This window comes from Heteronotia binoei, chromosome 4 (assembly GCF_032191835.1).
Source record: "Heteronotia binoei isolate CCM8104 ecotype False Entrance Well chromosome 4, APGP_CSIRO_Hbin_v1, whole genome shotgun sequence".
Lineage (NCBI taxonomy): Eukaryota > Metazoa > Chordata > Lepidosauria > Squamata > Gekkonidae > Heteronotia > Heteronotia binoei.
The window spans coordinates 176,369,974-176,386,557 of NC_083226.1; positions in this window are offsets into that span (position 1 = coordinate 176,369,974).

A 16,584-nucleotide genomic window follows, 5' to 3' on the forward strand; every position below is an offset into this window, starting at 1 on the left:
CTGAATACATTTTGTCTATATCCAGGCAGTACTCTTTAGCCCAGATAATGATTATGGGTGATCTGAATGCCCGAATCGGCTCTGATAATAAAAAATGGATCTCCTCCTTGGGCTACAAGGACATAGAGACCTTACCTCTACAGCTTGGGCTGACGTACCATTCCAAGGATACACTACAAAGCTGGTTTAAGCCTACTAAAATTTTGGTGTTAAATTCCCCAAAGCTACAATCCTTCAACGAGTTGTCTGTGTGCCATCAGGGTGAGCGATTATTCTCCCTTCTCTTTCTGACTGCCGCTCGTTTCATCCCCATCAAAGTTACTTAGATGTTGTTTGCGCTGCCCAGCAGATCCGGCCGGTGTGAAATCTTACCTGGATCTTATCGACAGAAATGCTCTCCGAAGGGCTCTCTCTCTGTCTATAAACTTCCGTGGACCTTGGAAGCCCCATCAGTTTCTCCATCGGGAGCCCTCTAAAGAGCCTTACGCGGCGATTGGGCCGTATTTCACTATTATAACTCCATCATGGTCAATTAGCTAGACATGTTCCTAGCTTTTATCTTCAAAAACGATGCGCCTTGATTATTTATGTTTCCAAAGGCTATTATTGAGTAATTCGGCGTAGTGGAGAACTTCAATATGCTCCATCCTTCTGACTGTAAATCCAGGTGTTAATACTCCCGGGTGTCCTATCCGCTCACCGTGGATATCTAATAAAGTTGCCATTAGCTGGAGCAAACTACGAGGACAGCTCATCTTCCCATTATGGCAAAGGCTACCAGGGAGTGCAGGGAGATTATCTAAGCAGGGAGCTGTCCTAGTTATTAAAGACAGAGAGAGCTAAGGAAACAAAAGCGTTTCAGCCGTTGCTGCACAAAAGGGTTTATGGCCGGGAGTAATTTGGGAGGGCGAGTGAAAAAGACTGCAAAAGTAATAGCTCGTAAAATTAGAATAGGAAGGAGAAACCTAGAGCGAGCGGCTACATTTATTAAGTGACAACAGGGAGCTCGATACTGGACGAATGCGGCGACTGTGGGTCACTGAGAGATTTATCGGTTTTCTTTGGACCAGCTTTTTGGACATCTTTATTGCATTCACCCTCGCTATCAGGCAGCGAGTATTGCCTCAGCAGAATGGCCTCACTGCTATCAGGCAGCAAGTATTGCCTCATCAGAATAGCCTCACTGCTATCAGGCAGCAAGTATTGCCTCAGCAGAATTGCCTCACTTTTATCAGGCAGTGAGTATTGCCTCAGCAGAATGGCCTCACTACTAACAGGCAGTGAGTTTTGCCTCAGGAGAATGGCCTCACTGCTATCAGGCAGCGAGTATTGCCTCAGCAGAATGGTCTCACTGCTATCAGGCACCAAGTATTGCCTCAGCAGAATTGCCTCACTGCTATCAGGCAGTGTGTATTGCCTCAGCAGAATGGTCTCACTGCTATCAGGCAGCGAGTTTTGCCTCAGGAGAATGGTCTCACTGCTATCAGGCAGCGAGGTTTGCCTCAGGAGAATGACCTCACTGCTATCAGGCAGTGAGTATTCCCTCAGCAGAATGGCCTCACTGCTATCAGGCAGCGAGTATTGCCTGAGAATGGCCTCACTGCTATCAGGCAGTGAGTTTTGCCTCAGGAGAATGGTCTCACTGCTATCAGGCAGCAAGTTTTGCCTCAGCAGAATGGCCTCACTGCTATCAGGCAGTGAGTTTTGCCTCAGCAGACTGGCCTCACTGCTCTCAGGCAGCGAGTTTTGCCTCAGCAGAATGGCCTCACTGCTCTCAGGCAGCGAGTTTTGCCTCAGCAGAATGGCCTCACTGCTATCAGGCAGCGAGTATTGCCTGAGGAGAATGGCCTCACTGCTATAAGACAGCAAGTTTTGCCTCAGGAGAATGGCCTCACTGCTATCAGGCTCTCACAGCAGCTGCCCTTTCAAGGACAACCTCTGCCAGAGCTATGGCTAACCCAAGGCCATTCCAGCAGGTGCAAGTGGAGGAGTGGGGAATCAAACCCGGTTCTCCCGGACAAGAGTCCACACACAAGCACTACACCAGACCACTACACCAAATTGTTAAATACATAACAATGGATGGAGACCCTCCTACTTAAAGACACATACATCACACATGTCCCATTGTGCCAAGTATGGTTTTCAGGAAGCCATATCTCTAAAGCCAGTGTTCTAGTTGTTGCCAGATGGGCTACCCTATTAATCAGAGCACTGGCTTTTTCCATTGAGACTCTCTGGCTCCACAAAACAGGCTCTCTGATAGGGTTGCCAGGTCTAATTCAAGAAATATCTGAAGACTTTGGGAGTGGAGCCAAGATACATTGGGGTGGAGCCAGAAGCAAGGGTGTGACAAGCATAATTGAACTCCAAAGGGAGTTCTGGCCATCACATTTAAAGGGACCACACACCTTTAAAATGCCTTCCCTTCAGTTGGAAATAATGAAGGATAAAAAGGTAAAGGTAGTCCCCTGTGCAAGCACCAGTCGTTTCCGACTCTGGGGTGACGTTGCTTTCACAATGTTTTCAGAGCAGACTTCTTTACGGGGTGGTTTGCCATTGCCTTACCCATAATGGATTGGGGCACCTTATTTGGGGGCTCATAGAATTGGACCTCCTGGTCCAATATTTTTGAAACTTGGAGAGTCTTTTGAGGAGAAGCACCAGGTGCCATGCTGCAAATTTGGTGCCTCTACCTCAAAGAAACAAACCCCCTCAGAGCCCCCGATATCCATGAATTGATTCTCCATTTTACCCTATGGGAATAGGTCTCCATAGAGAATAATGGGGTGCATAGCAGACTTTCCCTCTCCCCTCCCACTTTCCAATGACCCTGAAGTGGGGGAGGGTCTCCAAACCGGGGGATCCCCTGCCCCCACCTGAAGAAACCCGTGTTCGCGGAATACAAATAACAACTAATCACAATTCGTAAGCATTCATAAATATCACAAACAAATAAGAATTTAAGAAGCTTGATGCTTCTTAAAGACAATTTACTTAATATTCAATCCCGCAAAATCACACCGTTGAAAGCTCCGAACATACTTTCACACAAGTTCATATAGACGCTCACACTGAATGATAAGGATATAATGAAACACTAGTAACACATAGGTCACTGAGCGAGTCCACTAAGGACAAAAAAAATTCCTGTGAGTGAAATGCCCTTGTAGGTGTGGAGACCTCTCTCTGAAGAAATAGCAGTATTGTTGTACAAAGGCGATCCTGCTGAACAATGCAGTAAGAACTCGATAAGCACGGGAAAAAAATATTGAAGTAATGCTGATAACCAGGCCTCTATTTCTAGCAGGAGCTCCTTTGCATATTAGGCCACATGTCCCTGATGTAGGAGAGCCAGTTTGGTGCAGATCACAAAAACCTCGAGGCACTCACAGGGAAAAGGAAGCTAAGCGAGAAGCAAATCAGGTGGGCGGGATTCTTTTCCAAATTCGATTTCACCCTAAAACACATCCCTGGCTGACGCTCTGTCCAGACTCCCGCAGCACGAGAGCCAGAGGGAGGAGGTGGTAGATTCGTTAATATCCCCCACGCAAGTGGCGGCTATGGTCACCACCCGCTCGCAGAAGAAAAGGGAGCTGGATGGGATCAGTCGGGAGCGCATCGCCTTAGAGACCGAAAGGGAGGGAGGAGGGCGGCCTGAGGGGGTGCAAAAGGGGAAAGATGGGTTGTGGTACAAAGGCGAGAAGCTTTACATCCCGATGCCCCTAAGGAAGGAAATCTTGCAACTCTGTCATTCGTCCAAATTGGCGGGGCATTTTGGCTATGTGAAAACATTGCACTTAGTAAACCGGCAGTTCTGGTGGCCGTCCCTTAGAAGGGACATGTCGGAATTTGTGACAGGCTGTTCGGTGTGCATAATGGCGAAGAAGAGGGGGGGGGAAGCCTCCCGGGCTATTACAACCGCTGGAGACGGCCAAACGCCCTTGGGCGATTGTGTCCATGGACTTCATAGTAGAACTCTCCTCTTCAAGGGGGAAAACAGTAATCTTGGTGGTGGTGGACACTTTCTCAAAGCAAGCCCATTTCATCCCTTGCACACAGCTACCCAGCGCAAAGAAACTGGCCACTTTGTTCTTTGATCACGTGGCAAAACACCACTCAATCCCCGACAAAGTCATTAGCGACCGGGGGCCTCAGTTCGTTGCCACCTTCTGGCGGGAGTTCTGTAAATTACTAGGGATGGAGGAGGGGTTGAGTTCAGCTTACCACCCCCAAACTGACGGACAGATGGAGAGGGTGAACGGGGTGCTGGAGCAATATTTACGATGCTTCGTAAGTCAACGCCAGTCCGACTGGGTAGACCTACTCCCATTTGCAGAATACGCTTACAACAACAGCACTCATAGCTCCACCAAAGCCTCCCCCTTCTCCACGGTTTTTGGGTATGAGGGCAAACCAATCCCTATGCTACCTGGGGGGGGGGGACGGACCCAGGGACATCCTCAGCCTTTGAGCAATGGTGGCAGGGACCCAGCCAGTGCTGGCCGGCCATCCAAGAGAACTTAAAAGCAGCCAAGGAGGCTTACAAGAGGCAGTATGACAAGTCCCATGTGCCAGTCTGGGATTTAAAGATTGGGGACTCAGTGTTTCTGTCAACGAAAAACCTACCCCTCTCCCAACCTTCAAGAAAGCTGGCTTTTAAGTTCCTGGGTCCATTTAAGATCAAACGAGTAATTAACCCAGTGACGGTAGAGTTGGATTTGCCTCCTGCACTTGGTAAAGTCCACCCTGTGTTTCATTGCAGCCTGCTCCACCGAAGTCCGGAACCGTCCAGTTGGCACCCTCAAGCACCAGCAGCCCTCCCCCTCCAAGGGGGATGCCGGAGCACACCGGCCCGCGAAGCCCTGGACTGTAAATGGGAACAGCTCCTTCCTCGGGCCCGTGCCATGGAGGAGGCTTAGGGGGGGCAGTATGTCAAGTCTGCTGTATTTTGGTCAAACTGCATCATTCTAACTTTGGTTCAGAAGTAAAGGGTTCTGGGTAAACCACACTGAACACCGAATGCTGCTAGCTAACTTTCCTCACCCCCTCACCGTCCCTTTGTTGTGTAGCCTGCTTTGAAATGGTGATATGGGAACAAGATAGTGGAGCCTTCTCAGGCAGGGTGTCTGTGGGAGTGTGAAGGCACCAAGGCCTCAGCTTGGGAACGAAGTAGTAACATCCTGATGTGAATGTACACTGCATAGAATGCCCCTCCCTCAGGAATCCTTTTGATCTATACCTTAAATGCTTGGTTAATGTCTATGTACCCCAGTCCTTCAATCTCTATCATGGTCTATAGTTCTGTCTTCAATAACCTAGTAACTTTGTTTCAACCAAAGACTCGTTATTGAATTCAGCCGACTTGACAGTTAAGTGTGCGGACTCTTATCTGGGAGAACCGGGTTTGATTCCCCACTCCTCCAATTGCACCTGCTGAGATGGCCTTGGGTCAGCCATAGCTCTGGCAGAGGTTGTCCTTGAAAGGGCAGCTACTGTGAGAGCCCTCTCCAGCCCCCTCACCTCACAGGGTGTCTGTTGTGAAGGAGGAAGGTAAAGGAGATTGTGAGCCACTCTGAGACTCTTCGGAGTGGAGGGTGGGATAGAAATCCAATATCTTCTTCTTATTATTATGTAGCCAATCCTCCAAGAGCTTAGTGGACTTTTAGTCCAGGGTCTACTGTAAGCTCCAGGAGGACTGGTTACATCAGGGGTGTGTGGCCTAATAGGCAAAGGAGCTCATGCTAAAAAAAAAAAAAAGCCCTGCTGATTGTCAAGCATACATTTTATTCTCAGTAGAAAGCTGTATTGTCTATTATCTTACTGTACTGTTGCATAACAAAGCTATGTAAACTATCCACTAGTTAGCACCTACTGTAACAAATACAGAAAAGCCAGCATTGAAGATAACACCTCCCAGGGACGATTCCCAGGCCAATGCCTGAGACCCAGGATGTTTGGAACCACAAAAGATAGCCGAGCCTGTGATTGTAGCTTTTCATATGTATATGCGAGAATACTTTGCGTTCTTTAGTGCCTCTTTGATGTATCCCTTAAAGTCAGCTATCTTGTATTAAACTGTATCACTTTCAATATGGTCTTACCATGAGCACAATGGATTTACAATAAACCAATACTTTGTTTCAAAATCATCGTTTGGTTATCTTTTAGTCTGTATGCTTGACACTGATAACACGTTTTCTAGGTTAAAAAACCCGTGTTTCGGCGTTGACCTTCGTCTGACCATGTTACTTCATAATATCTGGAAGCAATGCTCAAACTCAGGGTGATTCCACATTAGCCTTTGCTTCAGCCTCGGTGCTTTGTTTCCCCCAAGGCAGATGTTGGTTTCCACATCTCTTGACCCGGAGCGGCAGTTTGACACGCCTCCAAAGTGGTATCACCCCCACATCTAGGAGATCGTCATTTTGTAAGAAGTTTATTATTGATGCAGTTTCGGGGCTCGAAATTTATGTGTGGAACTCACGCCAATGCACTGTCAAACTTCTCGCATCAGTAGAACACACCCACATAACTCCACGCCCATGATCCTGCCCAGTTGTTTTGTCATATTTCCTTAATTTTACTCCCTTTGAAAATTATCCAATATTTTCCTGAAATAAAGTAATTTTTTTAAACAAATCACATTTTGCGTTACAACGCGAAAAATATATAACAATGTAACGCAATTTTCTTTTACTGAATACATCCCTTGCTTCCACCCGCCCCAATTCTTTATGGTATTCCACGTGATTTTGATAATGTGTCATTGCATTGTGATTACTTTCTTCCCCCCTCCGATTAAAATCACTCCTGACTATTATAATTTTTTTTTCAAATTAGATCGTTACAACGAAACTAAATAAATAGCGATGTTACACGAACTACTTTAAAGATGTGCGATTGCCAGCTTTATTGATCCCTGCCCCCCGTATGGCCTCAAATGGGAACAGAAATTTGATTATGTTTATAGGTTTATATTTTTGATAGGTTAGGGAAACTTTCTCCCTTAACCCCTCTGCATAAATCTCCCCCCCCCACCTTCATGCATCTGTTTGTAATTTGTTATAGCTTTTAATGGAAAACTAACACTGAAGTCCTCAAGCGGGCGGAGGTTACAAGCATCGAGGCACTGCTGTTGAAGACGCAGCTGCGCTGGGCAGGGCATATTTCTAGGATGGAAAACCACCGCCTTCTCAAGATTGCTTTGTATGGCAAACTTTCCACCAGCCATCGAAATAGAGGGGCACCAAAGAAGAGGTACAAGGACTCCTTGAAGAAATCCCTTGGCACCTGTCGCATCAACCATCACCAGTGGTCTGACCTAGCCTCAGATCGCAAAGCATGGAGGCACACCATCCACCAGGCTGACTCTTCCTTTGAGAATGCACGCATAGCTGGTCTTGAGGACAAAAGGAGATTGAGGAAGAATCGCACTGCTACAGCACCAACCCCAAATCAGACTTTTCCCTGCAGCCACTGTGGCTGGACCTGCCTGTCCCGCATTGGTCTTGTCAGCCACCAGCGAGCCTGCAGCAGACGTGGACTACTGCACCCTTCTTAAATCTTCGTTCGCGAAGTCAAGCCGAGAGAGAGAGAGTGTGCTTAACATTCAGCGTGTGTGGATAAAAATGGTGGATCGCTGACTCAGATTTCCCGGGGCTTAGATAGCCTGCCAATGGCAGGGCAAAAAGAAAACACGTGACTTTGCTAGTATTATGCCTCTGGCATTACATTGTAATGCAAACAAAGACAATCGCGTTGTAATGTGAACACGCATGCGTGTTAAAAAAAAAGGGGGGGGGGAATGTATGAGGGAGGGGGAAATCGCTACGATTGTGGGGGAAACTCCGAGAACAGCAGTAATGCAGAATCAGAACACACGGAACAGATTGGGAATTGAATCCGGGAGAAATACTCTAGTGCGGAACAACCCTGGAGCGAAAGGGAGGCAAAAGCCAAATGCGGAATCAACCTCAGTATAAGCGCTATTTAGTCAGATTCTCTCAATGGCGCTAGAGGTTCTCACCTGGGGATTGGCAACCCTACTCCCTGGAGAGGTGAGAGCCACCCCCTCCCTTCTTGGAGATCTTCAGAAGGAGCTGCAATGCCTGCCTGTTTGACAAGGCTTTTGGGGTGAGTTTGAATGACTATCTCGTATCTGCGGGCAAAGCTTGAAGGTAAGTTGACAGGGTATTAAACGTTTTGAAGATTGTATTACAGAAGGAAAAAATCAGAAATGTACATGGCATTTAAAGAGCAGGAGAGCAGCAATAAATCCAGGGAGTAATCCGAACAGCAGTCCCTAACCTTTTTGGCACTAAGAACTGGTTTTGTGGAAGACAATTTTTCCATGGTTTTAGGATGACACAATTGTGCATTTTCTTTCTATTAGTTTGGTGTAGTGGTTCAGTGCGTGGTCTCTTATCTGGGAGAACCGGATTTTATTCCCCCACTCCTCCACTTGCAGCTGCTGGAATGGCCTTGGGTCAGCCATAGCTCTCACAGGAGTTGTCCTGGAAAGGGCAACTGCTGTGAGAGCTTTCTCAGCCCCACCCACCTCACAGGGTGTCTGTTGAGGGGGAGGAATATAAAGGGAATTGTAAGCCACTGAGACTGAGATTCGGAGTGGGGGATATAAATCCAATGGTGTCTTCTTCCATTGCAATATATAATGAAATAATTTTACAACTCACGGCCCGGTTGCTAGCAGGCCACGGCCCAGTACTGGTCCATGCCCTGGGGGTTGGGGACCTCTGATCTAAAACATACTTGGAGGCTGTGCTTTTTTGTTAGAAAAAGCCCAGTAAGAGCTCAATTGCAGAGTAGGTCGCAATGCCTGGCCTGGGAGCACTTTAGGATTGCCAATTCCCAGCTGGGGGCAAGGGATCCCCCAGTTTGGAGGCCTTCCCCCTGCTTCAGGGTTATAAGAAAGTGGGGGGGAGGGAAATGTCTGCTGGGCACTCCATTATTCCCTATGGGACTGATTTATATAGGGTATAATGAATCCATGGGTATCCAAGGCTCTGGAGGGCTGTTTTTTGAGGCACCACCTTTTCAGTATAGCATCTGGTGCCTCTCCTCAAAATCCCCTCCAAGTTTCAAAAAGATTGGAACAGGGGGTCCAATTCTATGAGCCCCCAAAGAAGGTGTCCTTATCCTCCATGGTTTCCAATGGAAGGAAGAAGAAGATATTGGATATATATATCCCGCCCTCCACTCCGAAGAGTCTCAGAGCGGCTCACAATCTCCTTTACCTTCCTCCCCCACAACAGACGCTCTGTGAGGTGCGTGGGGCTGGAGAGGGCTCTCCCAGCAGCTGCCCTTTCAAGGAAAACCTCTGCCAGAGCTATGGCTGACCTAAGGCCATGCTAGCAGGTGCAAGTGGAGGAGTGGGGAATCAAACCCGGTTCTCCCGGATAAGAGTTCGCACACTTACCCACTACACCAAACTGGAAGGCATTTAAAATGAGTATAGTCCCTTTGAAATATGATGGCCAGAACTCCCTTTGCAGTTCAATCGTGCTTGCCACAAACTTGCTTCTGGCTTCATCCTCAAATTCCCCGGATACTTCTTGAGTCAGACCTGGAAACCCTAGAGCACGTGGCTGCTGAATGGAGCCCTGGCCAGCCCGGATAGAGCTCCGCTCCTGTGAGCTCCAGTAGGAAAAAATAAAAGATACTGGGAGGGCATCTGGAGTTTTATTTATTGGCTTCGAATTGCAGAAATTTAATTGAGATTCGTGAGCTTTATTTAAGAAATTTAATTGAGACTTGGGGAGGGACAGTGGCTCAGTGGTACAGCATCTGCTTGGGAAGCAGAAGGTCCCAGGTTCAATCCCTGGCATCTCCAAAAAAGGGTCCAGCCAAATAGGTGTGAAAAACCTCAGCTTGAGACCCTGGAGAGCCGCTGCCAGTCTGAGAAGACAATACTGACTTTGATGGACCGAGGGTCTGATGCAGTAGAAGGCAGCTTCATATGTTCATATGAGCTTCCTTGAGCCATGAGGAAAAGTGGGATATAGCTATCTGAATAATCAAATGAATGAATACAAATTATAGGTACAATCCATGGACCACCAAAAAGGCAAAGGAGAGGGTTCTAAATCAAATCAAACTTGAACTCTATCGGTTACAACTATGACACTAAGGCTATTGCACTTTGGTCACATTATGAGGAGACAAGAGTCGGAGAAGACAGCAATGCAAGAACTCAAAGGCAGCAGGAGAAGAGGACGGCCAATGTGAGATGGGTTGACACAATCAAGGAAGTCACAGCTTCAGGGGTGCCCCTAGATCAGCTGGGCTTCTAGCCCCACTGGTGGACCTCTTGATGGTGCTTGGGTTTCTTGCCACTGTGTGACACACAGTGTTGGACTGGATGGGCCATTGGCCTGATCCAACATGGCTTCTCTTATGTTCTTATGTGACACAGAGTGTTCGACTGGATGGGCCATTGGCCTGATCCAACCTGGCTTCTCTTATGTTCTTATGTGACACAGTGTTGGACTGGATGGGCCATTGGCCTGATCTAACATGGCTTCTCTTATGTTTTTATCTGGTATCGTAAGTAAGGCTAACTTCTAGTGCCCCCCTCTGCACTTATAACATCAATGAAGCACATGAGGGGTGCCCAGTTCCTTCCCCCCAGAAGGAAAGCACCCTATGCAATTGACTTCAGTTTCCAAGGTCTAAGCAAGTTTGGTGTAGTGGTTATGCGTGCGGACTCTTATCTGGCAGAACGAGTTTGATTCCCCACTCCTCCATTTGCAACTGCTGGAAGGGCCTTGGGTCAGCCATAGCTATCACAGAAGTAGTCCTTGAAAGGGCAGCTGCTGGGAGAGCTCTCTCAGCCCCACCCACCTCACAGGGCGTTCGTTGTGGAAGAGAAAGAGAAAGGAGATTGTGAGCCACTCTGAAACTCTGAGTGGAGGGCGGAATATAAATCCAATGTCATCTTCTACTTCAAGGATATTAACAATAGGACGTTTTAGAGATTGTTATTTCAAAGGAACAAAACAAATGAGAAGCAACTTAGAATCATAGAGTCGGAAGGGACCTCTAGGGTCATCTAGTCCAACTCCCTGCACAATGCAGGAAACTCACAAACACCTCCCCCTAAATTCACAGGATCTTCATTGCTGTCAGATGGCCATCTAGCCTCTCTTTAAAAACCTCCAAGGAAGGAGAGCCCACCACCTCCCGAGGAAGCCTGTTCCACTGAGGAATAGCTCTAACGGTCAGGAAGTTCTTCCTAATATTGAGCCAGAAACTCTTTTGATTTAATTTCAACCCATTGGTTCTGGTCCTACTTTCCGAGACCACAGAAAACAATTCCACACCATCCTCTATATGACAGCCCTTCAAGTACTTGAAGATGGTGATCATATCACCTCTCAACCACCTCCTCTCCAGGCTAAACATCCCCAGCTCCTTTAACCTTTCCTCATAGGACTTGGTCTCCAGATCCCTCACCATCTTCGTTGGTCTCCTCTAGACCCATTCCAGCTTGTTTATATCCTTCTTAAAATGTGGTGCCCAAAACTGAATACAATACTCCAGGTGAGGTCCTGCCAGAGCAGAGTAAAGCAATACCATCACATCACATGATGTGGACACTGTACTTCTGTTGATACAGCCCAAAATTGTATTTGCCTTTTTAGCCATCGCATCGCACTGTTGACTCATGTTCAGTGTATGATCCACTAAGACCCCTAGATCCTTTTCGCATATGCTACTGCTAAGACAAGTCTCCCCCATCCTATAACCATGCATTAGATTTTTCCTACCAAAATGCAGAACTTTACAATTATCCTTGTTAAAATTCACTTGTTAGCATTTCACACACACCCTTTAAGTCATTTTCACACACAAAATGACCTTTAAGTCATTTTCAAGATGGTCTAATCTATGGGCGTTTTCCCACAGAGCTAACCTCGGAGCGACGTCCCTCTGCACCGCGCAGTGTGGATTTCCCACCAACTGCTCCGCATAACCAGGAAGAGCCGCGGCTTTTGCGTCGCTAACGTAAACTGGTTTTTAGCGGTTTACATCTGCGGCACTTCCTTGTTATGCGGAGCAGTTGGTGGGAAATCCGCGCAGACGCTGCGCGGTGAAGAAGGACGTCGCTCCGAGGTAAGCTCTGTGGGAAAACGCCCTATGTATTCCTTCCAATGTGGAGAAGTAGGACCCTCTTTACAGAACTCTATGCCAAAGAAAAGAAGGAATGCTCAAATGCTTTCAGACTCCATAATCATACCGACAAATCAAATCTATACATTCATATGGATTGAAATCTTCCATGAGGAAGATGGGAAATGTAGCTTTTGAGCCAATGAGAGCGATTGTTCAGATAGCCAATCACGGGGACGAACACACTGACAGCTAATTCAAACGGAGCGCCTGTTAAACGACGGGGGGGGGGGGGCAGCTCAATTTGACGGGCAGAGGTTATTCACACAAAGGGATGATCTGACAGCAATGGATGATCCTCCCAGCATAGTTAATAATTATACAATGTGCCTATCACTTAAACTAGGAAGGGATTCGATGTTAAGGCAGAGAACGTCTGATGAAAAGGGGATGACATTGCCACAAACCAGGAGTCATATTTCTCACACAAGAGAGTAGGGTTGCCAGCTTTGGGCTGGGAAATTCTTGGGTATTTAGGGATGGAATCTGGGGAAGGTCAGGGTTTGGGAAGGGGAGGAAACTCTGTACGGATGTAATACCATTAAGTCCACGAACCAAAGGTGCCATCTATATCTTTGCAGTGTTGAGATCAGTGATGGTTCTGGACAAACTTCTGGTCCTACCTTGGAGGTCAGCAATCCTAGGAAAGAGATCATCTGGCTAGGTCTCTTCTGTCCTCATTTCTGAAGATCTTGGTCTTGTTTTGAGGCTGAAACCACCTGGGCCCATGCTGCACCTCTGATCTGCAAAGTGGAGTTTGGGTCGACTTGACCAAGGTTTTAATGTCAAAGTCAGCAACAAACAAACATGGACAACCTTCTGGAGTGGAGCTCCACTACTGGTGAACAAAGGATGACTTTAAGTCCATCACATCTTTATGAACATATGAACCTATGAAGCTGCCTTATACTGAATCAGACCCTTGGTCCATCAAAGTCAGTATTGTCTACTCAGACTGGCAGCGGCTCTCCAGGGTCTCAAGCTAAGGTTTTTCACACCTATTTGCCTGGATCCTTTTTATTAACTCATTGCTAAAGGTTCAGGCTTCTATACAGACCACTGAGTTTAGAGTGGATTCTCTGGTTTTGGTTTTGGGTTTTCCCCCATGCTTGCGGGGGTTCAATGCTTCCTCCCTCCTTCAAGCATGCGGGTTCAATGACGAGTCGAAGTTGATACAAAGATGACGTTTATTGATAGACAGATACTTTGGCCGAAGCCATTTCTTGAGACCAATGAAATGGACACATTGATACAATACTTTTAAAGCATACTTCAAAAGGATTCCGAGGGATGGGGCCACGGGGAAGCGTTCACACCTAAACTAGCAGCCCATCTAGTTTCCCAGGACGTTTCTCAGGAATTTGTCCTTGCTTTCCCAGATGTCTCATCCTCCCTCTGGAGGATATATGGGAAGGTGCTGATTACTTTGTTCCCTTCACACTACTCTTAGTTAACAGCCATAAAGTGGGAAAAGGGGAAGGGGAAGAATAACAAACAAACATACTTAGATCCTCCATGACAATTCACAGACCAGGTTTATGAAGGACTCTAAAACAATCAACTGACCATAGTATTCAACCATGCTTGACATCAAGTTGAAGTCATTTTATGGCGATCCTGCAGATCAGAGGTGTCAAACTCATTTGTTGCAAGGGCCAAATCTGACATAAATGTTACTTGATGGGCAAAGCCATGTGTACCATAAAATGCAACGCGAGGCACAGGAGACATAAACTGGATAAAGGACGTAGGCAAACCAAATTCATAAAATTTGTTATTTTTGAAAATAAAACACGTTTTAAACATTATGACAATTATAGTGTCCCCTGATGCCCACCCTGTGACTTCCACTGCCCGTTACTCGTTAGCACCAGGACAGTATAGAGCAGGGGTGGGCAGACTTGCTTCATGTAAGAGCCACAGAGAATAAACATCAGATGTTTGAGAACCTCAAGACAGGAAGGGAGGGAGGGAGGGAGAGAGGGAAGGAGGGAGAGAGGAGTGGGAAGGGAGGGAGAGAGGAAGTGGGAGGAGGAAGGAAGGAAGGAAGGAAGGGAGGGAGGGAGGGAGGAAGGAAGGAAGGAAGGAAGGGAAGGAAGGAAGGAAGGAAGGAAGGAAGGAAGGAAGGGAGGAAGGAAGGAAGGGAGGAAGGAAGGGAGGGAGGGAGGGAGGGAGGAAGGAAGCAAGGAAGGAAGGAAGGAAGGAAGGAAGGAAGGAAGGAGAGATGGAGGGAGAGAAGGAGGGAGAGAAGGAGTGGGACGGAGAGAGGGAGTGGGAAGGAGGGAGGAATGGAGGGAGGAAGGAAGGAGGAGGGAAGGAGGAAGGAAGGAGGGAAGGGAGGGAGGGAGGGAGAGAGAGAGGGAAGGAGGGAGAGAGGGAGTGGGAAGGAGGGAGGGAGGAGAGAGGAAGGAGGGAAAGAGAGAGGGAGGGAGGGAGGAAGGAAGGAGAAGGAAGGAAGGGAGGGAGGAGGAGGGAGGAAGGGAGGAGGAAGGAAGGGAGGATGGAGGGAAGGAGGGAGTGGGAGGGGAGGGAGGAAGTGGAAGGAAGGGAGGGAGGGAGGGAGGAAGGGAGGGAGGGGGGAGGAGGGGAGGGAAGGAGGGAGGAGGAAGGAAGGAAGGAAGGAAGGAAGGAAGGAAGGAAGGAGGAAGGAAGGAAGGAAGAAGGAAGGAAGGAAGGATGGGAGGGAGGGAGGGAGGGAGGGAGGAGGGAAGGGAGGGAGTAGAGGGAGGGTAGGAAGGAAGGGAGGGATGGATGGAGGGAAGGAGGGAATGGGAGGGAGGGGAGGAACTGGAAGGAAGGAAAGAAGGAAGGGATGGAGGGAGGAGGGGAGGGAGGGAGGGGGAGGAAGGTAGAAGAAAAATGGGAGGAGAGAGAGGGACGGGAGAGGTGAAAAGAAGGAACCATACTTTGAATGCATTCTCCAAGCTGCTGTACCATAGAGTTTCCCCTCCCAAATTGCTAAAGCATCAGCCAATGGGGTGTTGGGAGCTTGAGGGCCGGACAATATATGTGAAAGAGCCACATGTGCCTCCTGAGCTGCAGTTTGGCCACCCTGGTATACAGGAGCACAATGAGCAGCCTCTGTCATCTTGCAATAAAGATAATGGCTGGTTGCTCACAGGCTGGGCCAGTTCTTTTCCCCAGGCTATATGTTTGACACTCCCTGCGTAGGGTTTTCAAGGCAAGAGATGTTCAGAGGTGGCTTGTCATTGCCTGCCTCTGTGTCATGACCTTGGTGTTCCTTGGTGATCTCCCATCCAAATAACAACCAAGACTGACCCTGTTTAGCTTTCGAGATCTGATGAGACCGGTTTATCCAGGTCTGGTCATTCTCTGCATGCAATTGCACTATTACTCTTCTCCATCAGCATTCCAAACACACAGAGGTCCCCTGAAACTTCTAGACGTGGGTATTTTCGAAAACTGCAAATGTCAGAAATCCAGCAGTTCACAAGTAACTCTGACCCTTGAGTCTTAGACTTGGCCTGTCATTGAATCTTTGGGGCAAAAGTCACAGACCAAATCAATTCGTTTTGGTCTTTGAAACTAATATTATCATCCCGTTTCCCCATACTGTGATACAATTTGAGAGCTTAAAGAATGAGTGAGAGAGAGAGAGAAAGAGAGAGAGAGCTGTACTCTATATTGTCAGAAGGTCATGAGTAGCAAAGCGAATCATATTGCACCACTAGACATATTGATCTCCGCCTATAGCTGAAAAAGGACAACTGGGTTTAAAACCAACTCAGTCTGACCATCAGAGAACATATTAGGGACGACGGCCAAGTGAAGTGACAGGAATTCACTTTGTGAACCCCCTTTATGTCGCAGAGGCTTGTCAGAATATGATGTTATTTTGATTCCTCCGCAATGATTCCATGTCGTAGTTTGCTGTTAGTAATAGTTTAGTAATTAAGATGCCTTAATTTGCAGCATAAGGTTAATGGCGGCGACAATAGTTCAATGCATAATTATCGTTTTTATTAATTGTTGCTGATTAGGTGAAAACTTTGAGATAAAAAAAAAGAAAAGAATAATTTGGCAATTACTTCTGCAAGTTGAGAAGATTTCTGGCCTACTGATGTGTTTCTAGCAAAACCATAATCATTCAAGCAGCTAAAGGGTAATGTAAATATCCGATAAACGTCAGCATAAAATATTATATTTTCTCCCCTGACATGCAAGGATGGAATTCTAGCAGGAGCTCCTTTGCATATTAGGCCACACCCCTTGATGTACCCAATCCTCCAAGAGCTTACAAGGCCTCCAAGACCCAGTTTGGTGGAGTGGTTAAGTGTGTGGACTCTTATCTGGGAGAACCGGGTTTAGTTCCCCACTCCTCCCACTTGCACCTGCTGGAATGGCCTTGGGTCAGCCATAGCTCAGGCAGAG